The 11320-nt window shown below is 64.9% G+C and overlaps 1 long non-coding RNA gene across 1 annotated transcript; it reads left to right on the top strand.

The window, feature by feature from the left end:
• The first annotated feature begins 6081 nt into the window (after positions 1-6081).
• Positions 6082-9974, top strand: LOC137455151 (uncharacterized). The gene is made up of 3 exons (XR_010990769.1): positions 6082-6241; positions 6415-8272; positions 8447-9974. It is a non-coding gene; the product is annotated as an uncharacterized lncRNA (long non-coding RNA).
• Positions 9975-11320: the final 1346 nt, after the last annotated feature.

The raw sequence follows: 11320 nt of genomic DNA, 5'->3' as shown, positions 1-11320 counted from the left end.
GACCAGGGCCGCCCTGTAAGTCAGGGCCCGGTCAGTGCCCTGGCATCCCGGGCGCTTTGAAATGCCAGCGGCGGCTCCAGCCCCCTGTAAGCAGGGTTGTGCAGCCGCTCTGGCCGCTGCGTTGCATGCCCAGCTCCATTGCCCAGGGCGTCTGCTGCGGCGCCCGTCTGCGGTCCCGACCGGAAGTGTGCCGTGCGCCGCTTGGGTGAGTCGAGCGAAAGCGGGAAGACTTTGCAGAGCTGGGGGTGTCTGCGGGCGGGGTAGCTGGCCGGAGGGTGCCCGTGGGGAGCTGCCTGCGGGGCTGGAGGCTTCCCTCTTTCCCTCGGGCGGGGAGCAACTGGCACTACTGAGGCCTAACTCTGTCCTCCTTCCTTGGCAGTGGCTGGCACAGAAGGAAGAAGAGGCCCGCTGCGGAGCGGCGAGGCAACATACGGCGGAGGCAAGAGGCGGCGAGGCAACATACGGCGGAGGCAAGAGGCGGCGAGGCAAGAGGAGCGGCGTCCGGCTGAAGAGCAGGACAGGAGAAAGGCGCCCTGGGCAATGAGACCTCCCTCTCAATTTGGCTGTGGTAACACAAGATCTTTGCCAGCACCGTTAGGGTGCCCTGGTTGGCTTTGTGCTGGGCGACCTCCCTGTAAGCAGGGCTCGGTCTTTGCTTTTGCTGTTGTAGGCGTTTTGCCACCTAGCTCCTTGGCTGCACGGAGACTGGCAACCCTGTAAGGAGGGTCCGAGCCGGCGTCTCGGCCCGTATGGGGGGAAGTGTAGCTGCCTGGACCCCAGCCCCCCCTGTAAGCAGGGGAGGGCCCTTTAAACAGTTTCTCGGCTGCTGGCGGCCTGGCCAGCGTGACGCCCTGTACTTGGGGCATGTCACAACGATTGGCATCCTGAGGCCCCTCTACCTGCATGCATCCCCGGGGGGGCCAGGTCTGACCCTCTGCTCTCCTGCTCAGGGTTAAGGATGCCTGCCCCACCAGTGGCTGCCCAGAGCTTGCTCCCTCTCTTGGGAAGGGCTGTGTGTGTGGCCCCTCTTGCCTCTGTGTGCCTGAGTCTGCTTGTCCTTTAGTTCCCTTAGAAAAGGCTGTAGCTTAGCTTAGGCTTCCCAGGAGGGAAAGAGGGGCTCTGGGCGGTTCCACGGCAGTCTCCTTGGAGGCCTCGAGTGGGGTGGGAGCTCGGCTTGCCCCTCCTTTGATTGGATGGACACAGCGAAGCCGCTTAAGTCGTCTTGCGGCAAGGCGACCCCCCTGTAGTTCAGGGCCTGGGTCTCTGCCTTCATGGCAGCCTGTTCCCTTGGCACCCTGTCAGATTAACAGCCCCGCACTCGGGGCCTGTGTGACGAGTTATGGAGCCTTCTGTGCCGTTCTGTCCCCTTCTGTCCCCAGCAGCAGCCCCAGGTCCCTGTAAGCAGGGCTGGGGAGGCTGCTTTTGGCAGCTAACAGGAACAAACCCTTAGAGGGTTGAGGTCAGTCCCTGGGCTCCTGAAGAGGTGGTGTTGTGCTGCAGCCAGGAGGGCCGGCCCGTAAGTGGGCGCAGGCCAGAGCCCGTGGCTCTCCGTGGGGCTTTTTGGGAGTGCCGGGCCGAGAGCGACCGCCCTGTAGGCAGGGAAGTGCGTTGCCGGTGTCCGGCGGGAGGTTCAAGGAGGGACCCCCCCTGTAATCAGGGCGGGTAGATCTGGTCCCGGCCTTTCAGAGGCATGGGGCCAGGGAGTGTGTGGGGCTTATCTTAGCGTGTTGTTCCCCCCCGCCCCACCCCATCTTCGGGGCTGGGGCCACAGCCCCCCGGCCTTTGGCCGTGATGCCCCACTGCCTGGCTGCTGTCTTCCTGTAGCTGCGGGGCCAGGCCAAGCTCTCAGCTCCCTGGGTTTCGACCCGCCCGTAAGAGGGGTCGGGGTCCGAGTGCCTTTGCGCTCAGCTGGCAGCCTGTGTGGGGCACCCCCCCCCCGGCTAGCGGGGTGTGGGTCAAGATGCCCCTGAAGCGGAGAGAAGGAGCCTCCGTGGGCCTTTTGGGACCAGGGCCGCCCTGTAAGTCAGGGCCCGGTCAGTGCCCTGGCATCCCGGGCGCTTTGAAATGCCAGCGGCGGCTCCAGCCCCCTGTAAGCAGGGTCGTGCAGCCGCTCTGGCCGCTGCGTTGCATGCCCAGCTCCATTGCCCAGGGCGTCTGCTGCGGCGCCCGTCTGCGGTCCCGACCGGAAGTGTGCCGTGCGCCGCTTGGGTGAGTCGAGCGAAAGCGGGAAGACTTTGCAGAGCTGGGGGTGTCTGCGGGCGGGTAGCTGGCCGGGGGGTGCCCGTGGGGAGCTGCCTGCGGGGCTGGAGGCTTCCCTCTTTCCCTCGGGCGGGGAGCAACTGGCACTACTGAGGCCTAACTCTGTCCTCCTTCCTTGGCAGTGGCTGGCACAGAAGGAAGAAGAGGCCCGCTGCGGAGCGGCGAGGCAACATACGGCGGAGGCAAGAGGCGGCGAGGCAACATACGGCGGAGGCAAGAGGCGGCGAGGCAACATACGGCGGAGGCAAGAGGCGGCGAGGCAAGAGGAGCGGCGTCCGGCTGAAGAGCAGGACAGGAGAAAGGCGCCCTGGGCAATGAGACCTCCCTCTCAATTTGGCTGTGGTAACACAAGATCTTTGCCAGCACCGTTAGGGTGCCCTGGTTGGCTTTGTGCTGGGCGACCTCCCTGTAAGCAGGGCTCGGTCTTTGCTTTTGCTGTTGTAGGCGTTTTGCCACCTAGCTCCTTGGCTGCACGGAGACTGGCAACCCTGTAAGGAGGGTCCGAGCCGGCGTCTCGGCCCGTATGGGGGGAAGTGTAGCTGCCTGGACCCCAGCCCCCCCTGTAAGCAGGGGAGGGCCCTTTAAACAGTTTCTCGGCTGCTGGCGGCCTGGCCAGCGTGACGCCCTGTACTTGGGGCATGTCATAACGATTGGCATCCTGAGGCCCCTCTACCTGCATGCATCCCCGGGGGGGCCAGGTCTGACCCTCTGCTCTCCTGCTCAGGGTTAAGGATGCCTGCCCCACCAGTGGCTGCCCAGAGCTTGCTCCCTCTCTTGGGAAGGGCTGTGTGTGTGGCCCCTCTTGCCTCTGTGTGCCTGAGTCTGCTTGTCCTTTAGGTCCCTTAGAAAAGGCTGTAGCTTAGCTTAGGCTTCCCAGGAGGGAAAGAGGGGCTCTGGGCGGTTCCACGGCAGTCTCCTTGGAGGCCTCGAGTGGGGTGGGAGCTCGGCTTGCCCCTCCTTTGATTGGATGGACACAGCGAAGCCGCTTAAGTCGTCTTGCGGCAAGGCGACCCCCCTGTAGTTCAGGGCCTGGGTCTCTGCCTTCATGGCAGCCTGTTCCCTTGGCACCCTGTCAGATTAACAGCCCCGCACTCGGGGCCTGTGTGACGAGTTATGGAGCCTTCTGTGCCGTTCTGTCCCCTTCTGTCCCCAGCAGCAGCCCCAGGTCCCTGTAAGCAGGGCTGGGGAGGCTGCTTTTGGCAGCTAACAGGAACAAACCCTTAGAGGGTTGAGGTCAGTCCCTGGGCTCCTGAAGAGGTGGTGTTGTGCTGCAGCCAGGAGGGCCGGCCCGTAAGTGGGCGCAGGCCAGAGCCCGTGGCTCTCCGTGGGGCTTTTTGGGAGTGCCGGGCCGAGAGCGACCGCCCTGTAGGCAGGGAAGTGCGTTGCCGGTGTCCGGCGGGAGGTTCAAGGAGGGACCCCCCCTGTAATCAGGGCGGGTAGATCTGGTCCCGGCCTTTCAGAGGCATGGGGCCAGGGAGTGTGTGGGGCTTATCTTAGCGTGTTGTTCCCCCCCGCCCCACCCCGTCTTCGGGGCTGGGGCCACAGCCCCCCGGCCTTTGGCCGTGATGCCCCACTGCCTGGCTGCTGTCTTCCTGTAGCTGCGGGGCCAGGCCAAGCTCTCAGCTCCCTGGGTTTCGACCCGCCCGTAAGAGGGGTCGGGGTCCGAGTGCCTTTGCGCTCAGCTGGCAGCCTGTGTGGGGCACCCCCCCCCGGCTAGCGGGGTGTGGGTCAAGATGCCCCTGAAGCGGAGAGAAGGAGCCTCCGTGGGCCTTTTGGGACCAGGGCCGCCCTGTAAGTCAGGGCCCGGTCAGTGCCCTGGCATCCCGGGCGCTTTGAAATGCCAGCGGCGGCTCCAGCCCCCTGTAAGCAGGGTCGTGCAGCCGCTCTGGCCGCTGCGTTGCATGCCCAGCTCCATTGCCCAGGGCGTCTGCTGCGGCGCCCGTCTGCGGTCCCGACCGGAAGTGTGCCGTGCGCCGCTTGGGTGAGTCGAGCGAAAGCGGGAAGACTTTGCAGAGCTGGGGGTGTCTGCGGGCGGGTAGCTGGCCGGGGGGTGCCCGTGGGGAGCTGCCTGCGGGGCTGGAGGCTTCCCTCTTTCCCTCGGGCGGGGAGCAACTGGCACTACTGAGGCCTAACTCTGTCCTCCTTCCTTGGCAGTGGCTGGCACAGAAGGAAGAAGAGGCCCGCTGCGGAGCGGCGAGGCAACATACGGCGGAGGCAAGAGGCGGCGAGGCAACATACGGCGGAGGCAAGAGGCGGCGAGGCAAGAGGAGCGGCGTCCGGCTGAAGAGCAGGACAGGAGAAAGGCGCCCTGGGCAATGAGACCTCCCTCTCAATTTGGCTGTGGTAACACAAGATCTTTGCCAGCACCGTTAGGGTGCCCTGGTTGGCTTTGTGCTGGGCGACCTCCCTGTAAGCAGGGCTCGGTCTTTGCTTTTGCTGTTGTAGGCGTTTTGCCACCTAGCTCCTTGGCTGCACGGAGACTGGCAACCCTGTAAGGAGGGTCCGAGCCGGCGTCTCGGCCCGTATGGGGGGAAGTGTAGCTGCCTGGACCCCAGCCCCCCCTGTAAGCAGGGGAGGGCCCTTTAAACAGTTTCTCGGCTGCTGGCGGCCTGGCCAGCATGACGCCCTGTACTTGGGGCATGTCACAACGATTGGCATCCTGAGGCCCCTCTACCTGCATGCATCCCCGGGGGGGCCAGGTCTGACCCTCTGCTCTCCTGCTCAGGGTTAAGGATGCCTGCCCCACCAGTGGCTGCCCAGAGCTTGCTCCCTCTCTTGGGAAGGGCTGTGTGTGTGGCCCCTCTTGCCTCTGTGTGCCTGAGTCTGCTTGTCCTTTAGTTCCCTTAGAAAAGGCTGTAGCTTAGCTTAGGCTTCCCAGGAGGGAAAGAGGGGCTCTGGGCGGTTCCACGGCAGTCTCCTTGGAGGCCTCGAGTGGGGTGGGAGCTCGGCTTGCCCCTCCTTTGATTGGATGGACACAGCGAAGCCGCTTAAGTCGTCTTGCGGCAAGGCGACCCCCCTGTAGTTCAGGGCCTGGGTCTCTGCCTTCATGGCAGCCTGGTCCCTTGGCACCCTGTCAGATTAACAGCCCCGCACTCGGGGCCTGTGTGACGAGTTATGGAGCCTTCTGTGCCGTTCTGTCCCCTTCTGTCCCCAGCAGCAGCCCAAGGTCCCTGTAAGCAGGGCTGGGGAGGCTGCTTTTGGCAGCTAACAGGAACAAACCCTTAGAGGGTTGAGGTCAGTCCCTGGGCTCCTGAAGAGGTGGTGTTGTGCTGCAGCCAGGAGGGCCGGCCCGTAAGTGGGCGCAGGCCAGAGCCCGTGGCTCTCCGTGGGGCTTTTTGGGAGTGCCGGGCCGAGAGCGACCGCCCTGTAGGCAGGGAAGTGCGTTGCCGGTGTCCGGCGGGAGGTTCAAGGAGGGACCCCCCCTGTAATCAGGGCGGGTAGATCTGGTCCCGGCCTTTCAGAGGCATGGGGCCAGGGAGTGTGTGGGGCTTATCTTAGCGTGTTGTTCCCCCCCGCCCCACCCCGTCTTCGGGGCTGGGGCCACAGCCCCCCGGCCTTTGGCCGTGATGCCCCACTGCCTGGCTGCTGTCTTCCTGTAGCTGCGGGGCCAGGCCAAGCTCTCAGCTCCCTGGGTTTCGACCCGCCCGTAAGAGGGGTCGGGGTCCGAGTGCCTTTGCGCTCAGCTGGCAGCCTGTGTGGGGCACCCCCCCCCGGCTAGCGGGGTGTGGGTCAAGATGCCCCTGAAGCGGAGAGAAGGAGCCTCCGTGGGCCTTTTGGGACCAGGGCCGCCCTGTAAGTCAGGGCCCGGTCAGTGCCCTGGCATCCCGGGCGCTTTGAAATGCCAGCGGCGGCTCCAGCCCCCTGTAAGCAGGGTCGTGCAGCCGCTCTGGCCGCTGCGTTGCATGCCCAGCTCCATTGCCCAGGGCGTCTGCTGCGGCGCCCGTCTGCGGTCCCGACCGGAAGTGTGCCGTGCGCCGCTTGGGTGAGTCGAGCGAAAGCGGGAAGACTTTGCAGAGCTGGGGGTGTCTGCGGGCGGGTAGCTGGCCGGGGGGTGCCCGTGGGGAGCTGCCTGCGGGGCTGGAGGCTTCCCTCTTTCCCTCGGGCGGGGAGCAACTGGCACTACTGAGGCCTAACTCTGTCCTCCTTCCTTGGCAGTGGCTGGCACAGAAGGAAGAAGAGGCCCGCTGCGGAGCGGCGAGGCAACATACGGCGGAGGCAAGAGGCGGCGAGGCAACATACGGCGGAGGCAAGAGGCGGCGAGGCAACATACGGCGGAGGCAAGAGGCGGCGAGGCAAGAGGAGCGGCGTCCGGCTGAAGAGCAGGACAGGAGAAAGGCGCCCTGGGCAATGAGACCTCCCTCTCAATTTGGCTGTGGTAACACAAGATCTTTGCCAGCACCGTTAGGGTGCCCTGGTTGGCTTTGTGCTGGGCGACCTCCCTGTAAGCAGGGCTCGGTCTTTGCTTTTGCTGTTGTAGGCGTTTTGCCACCTAGCTCCTTGGCTGCACGGAGACTGGCAACCCTGTAAGGAGGGTCCGAGCCGGCGTCTCGGCCCGTATGGGGGGAAGTGTAGCTGCCTGGACCCCAGGCCCCCCTGTAAGCAGGGGAGGGCCCTTTAAACAGTTTCTCGGCTGCTGGCGGCCTGGCCAGCGTGACGCCCTGTACTTGGGGCATGTCACAACGATTGGCATCCTGAGGCCCCTCTACCTGCATGCATCCCCGGGGGGGCCAGGTCTGACCCTCTGCTCTCCTGCTCAGGGTTAAGGATGCCTGCCCCACCAGTGGCTGCCCAGAGCTTGCTCCCTCTCTTGGGAAGGGCTGTGTGTGTGGCCCCTCTTGCCTCTGTGTGCCTGAGTCTGCTTGTCCTCTAGGTCCCTTAGAAAAGGCTGTAGCTTAGCTTAGGCTTCCCAGGAGGGAAAGAGGGGCTCTGGGCGGTTCCACGGCAGTCTCCTTGGAGGCCTCGAGTGGGGTGGGAGCTCGGCTTGCCCCTCCTTTGATTGGATGGACACAGCGAAGCCGCTTAAGTCGTCTTGCGGCAAGGCGACCCCCCTGTAGTTCAGGGCCTGGGTCTCTGCCTTCATGGCAGCCTGTTCCCTTGGCACCCTGTCAGATTAACAGCCCCGCACTCGGGGCCTGTGTGACGAGTTATGGAGCCTTCTGTGCCGTTCTGTCCCCTTCTGTCCCCAGCAGCAGCCCAAGGTCCCTGTAAGCAGGGCTGGGGAGGCTGCTTTTGGCAGCTAACAGGAACAAACCCTTAGAGGGTTGAGGTCAGTCCCTGGGCTCCTGAAGAGGTGGTGTTGTGCTGCAGCCAGGAGGGCCGGCCCGTAAGTGGGCGCAGGCCAGAGCCCGTGGCTCTCCGTGGGGCTTTTTGGGAGTGCCGGGCCGAGAGCGACCGCCCTGTAGGCAGGGAAGTGCGTTGCCGGTGTCCGGCGGGAGGTTCAAGGAGGGACCCCCCCTGTAATCAGGGCGGGTAGATCTGGTCCCGGCCTTTCAGAGGCATGGGGCCAGGGAGTGTGTGGGGCTTATCTTAGCGTGTTGTTCCCCCCCGCCCCACCCCGTCTTCGGGGCTGGGGCCACAGCCCCCCGGCCTTTGGCCGTGATGCCCCACTGCCTGGCTGCTGTCTTCCTGTAGCTGCGGGGCCAGGCCAAGCTCTCAGCTCCCTGGGTTTCGACCCGCCCGTAAGAGGGGTCGGGGTCCGAGTGCCTTTGCGCTCAGCTGGCAGCCTGTGTGGGGCACCCCCCCCGGCTAGCGGGGTGTGGGTCAAGATGCCCCTGAAGCGGAGAGAAGGAGCCTCCGTGGGCCTTTTGGGACCAGGGCCGCCCTGTAAGTCAGGGCCCGGTCAGTGCCCTGGCATCCCGGGCGCTTTGAAATGCCAGCGGCGGCTCCAGCCCCCTGTAAGCAGGGTTGTGCAGCCGCTCTGGCCGCTGCGTTGCATGCCCAGCTCCATTGCCCAGGGCGTCTGCTGCGGCGCCCGTCTGCGGTCCCGACCGGAAGTGTGCCGTGCGCCGCTTGGGTGAGTCGAGCGAAAGCGGGAAGACTTTGCAGAGCTGGGGGTGTCTGCGGGCGGGGTAGCTGGCCGGAGGGTGCCCGTGGGGAGCTGCCTGCGGGGCTGGAGGCTTCCCTCTTTCCCTCGGGCGGGGAGCAACTGGCACTACTGAGGCCTAACTCTGTCCTCCTTCCTTGGCAGTGGCTGGCACAGAAGGAAGAAGAGGCCCGCTGCGGAGCGGCGAGGCAACATACGGCGGAGGCAAGAGGCGGCGAGGCAACATACGGCGGAGGCAAGAGGCGGCGAGGCAAGAGGAGCGGCGTCCGGCTGAAGAGCAGGACAGGAGAAAGGCGCCCTGGGCAATGAGACCTCCCTCTCAATTTGGCTGTGGTAACACAAGATCTTTGCCAGCACCGTTAGGGTGCCCTGGTTGGCTTTGTGCTGGGCGACCTCCCTGTAAGCAGGGCTCGGTCTTTGCTTTTGCTGTTGTAGGCGTTTTGCCACCTAGCTCCTTGGCTGCACGGAGACTGGCAACCCTGTAAGGAGGGTCCGAGCCGGCGTCTCGGCCCGTATGGGGGGAAGTGTAGCTGCCTGGACCCCAGCCCCCCCTGTAAGCAGGGGAGGGCCCTTTAAACAGTTTCTCGGCTGCTGGCGGCCTGGCCAGCGTGACGCCCTGTACTTGGGGCATGTCACAACGATTGGCATCCTGAGGCCCCTCTACCTGCATGCATCCCCGGGGGGGCCAGGTCTGACCCTCTGCTCTCCTGCTCAGGGTTAAGGATGCCTGCCCCACCAGTGGCTGCCCAGAGCTTGCTCCCTCTCTTGGGAAGGGCTGTGTGTGTGGCCCCTCTTGCCTCTGTGTGCCTGAGTCTGCTTGTCCTTTAGTTCCCTTAGAAAAGGCTGTAGCTTAGCTTAGGCTTCCCAGGAGGGAAAGAGGGGCTCTGGGCGGTTCCACGGCAGTCTCCTTGGAGGCCTCGAGTGGGGTGGGAGCTCGGCTTGCCCCTCCTTTGATTGGATGGACACAGCGAAGCCGCTTAAGTCGTCTTGCGGCAAGGCGACCCCCCTGTAGTTCAGGGCCTGGGTCTCTGCCTTCATGGCAGCCTGTTCCCTTGGCACCCTGTCAGATTAACAGCCCCGCACTCGGGGCCTGTGTGACGAGTTATGGAGCCTTCTGTGCCGTTCTGTCCCCTTCTGTCCCCAGCAGCAGCCCCAGGTCCCTGTAAGCAGGGCTGGGGAGGCTGCTTTTGGCAGCTAACAGGAACAAACCCTTAGAGGGTTGAGGTCAGTCCCTGGGCTCCTGAAGAGGTGGTGTTGTGCTGCAGCCAGGAGGGCCGGCCCGTAAGTGGGCGCAGGCCAGAGCCCGTGGCTCTCCGTGGGGCTTTTTGGGAGTGCCGGGCCGAGAGCGACCGCCCTGTAGGCAGGGAAGTGCGTTGCCGGTGTCCGGCGGGAGGTTCAAGGAGGGACCCCCCCTGTAATCAGGGCGGGTAGATCTGGTCCCGGCCTTTCAGAGGCATGGGGCCAGGGAGTGTGTGGGGCTTATCTTAGCGTGTTGTTCCCCCCCGCCCCACCCCATCTTCGGGGCTGGGGCCACAGCCCCCCGGCCTTTGGCCGTGATGCCCCACTGCCTGGCTGCTGTCTTCCTGTAGCTGCGGGGCCAGGCCAAGCTCTCAGCTCCCTGGGTTTCGACCCGCCCGTAAGAGGGGTCGGGGTCCGAGTGCCTTTGCGCTCAGCTGGCAGCCTGTGTGGGGCACCCCCCCCCGGCTAGCGGGGTGTGGGTCAAGATGCCCCTGAAGCGGAGAGAAGGAGCCTCCGTGGGCCTTTTGGGACCAGGGCCGCCCTGTAAGTCAGGGCCCGGTCAGTGCCCTGGCATCCCGGGCGCTTTGAAATGCCAGCGGCGGCTCCAGCCCCCTGTAAGCAGGGTCGTGCAGCCGCTCTGGCCGCTGCGTTGCATGCCCAGCTCCATTGCCCAGGGCGTCTGCTGCGGCGCCCGTCTGCGGTCCCGACCGGAAGTGTGCCGTGCGCCGCTTGGGTGAGTCGAGCGAAAGCGGGAAGACTTTGCAGAGCTGGGGGTGTCTGCGGGCGGGTAGCTGGCCGGGGGGTGCCCGTGGGGAGCTGCCTGCGGGGCTGGAGGCTTCCCTCTTTCCCTCGGGCGGGGAGCAACTGGCACTACTGAGGCCTAACTCTGTCCTCCTTCCTTGGCAGTGGCTGGCACAGAAGGAAGAAGAGGCCCGCTGCGGAGCGGCGAGGCAACATACGGCGGAGGCAAGAGGCGGCGAGGCAACATACGGCGGAGGCAAGAGGCGGCGAGGCAACATACGGCGGAGGCAAGAGGCGGCGAGGCAAGAGGAGCGGCGTCCGGCTGAAGAGCAGGACAGGAGAAAGGCGCCCTGGGCAATGAGACCTCCCTCTCAATTTGGCTGTGGTAACACAAGATCTTTGCCAGCACCGTTAGGGTGCCCTGGTTGGCTTTGTGCTGGGCGACCTCCCTGTAAGCAGGGCTCGGTCTTTGCTTTTGCTGTTGTAGGCGTTTTGCCACCTAGCTCCTTGGCTGCACGGAGACTGGCAACCCTGTAAGGAGGGTCCGAGCCGGCGTCTCGGCCCGTATGGGGGGAAGTGTAGCTGCCTGGACCCCAGCCCCCCCTGTAAGCAGGGGAGGGCCCTTTAAACAGTTTCTCGGCTGCTGGCGGCCTGGCCAGCGTGACGCCCTGTACTTGGGGCATGTCACAACGATTGGCATCCTGAGGCCCCTCTACCTGCATGCATCCCCGGGGGGGCCAGGTCTGACCCTCTGCTCTCCTGCTCAGGGTTAAGGATGCCTGCCCCACCAGTGGCTGCCCAGAGCTTGCTCCCTCTCTTGGGAAGGGCTGTGTGTGTGGCCCCTCTTGCCTCTGTGTGCCTGAGTCTGCTTGTCCTTTAGTTCCCTTAGAAAAGGCTGTAGCTTAGCTTAGGCTTCCCAGGAGGGAAAGAGGGGCTCTGGGCGGTTCCACGGCAGTCTCCTTGGAGGCCTCGAGTGGGGTGGGAGCTCGGCTTGCCCCTCCTTTGATTGGATGGACACAGCGAAGCCGCTTAAGTCGT

This window comes from Melanerpes formicivorus, unplaced genomic scaffold (assembly GCF_026170545.1).
Source record: "Melanerpes formicivorus ecotype bairdi unplaced genomic scaffold, bMelFor1.0.p_v2 SCAF_92, whole genome shotgun sequence".
NCBI classification, from domain to species: Eukaryota; Metazoa; Chordata; class Aves; order Piciformes; family Picidae; genus Melanerpes; species Melanerpes formicivorus.
The sequence above is the reverse complement of the archived record's forward strand: the minus strand, read 5'-3'. Positions and strand labels throughout refer to the sequence as shown.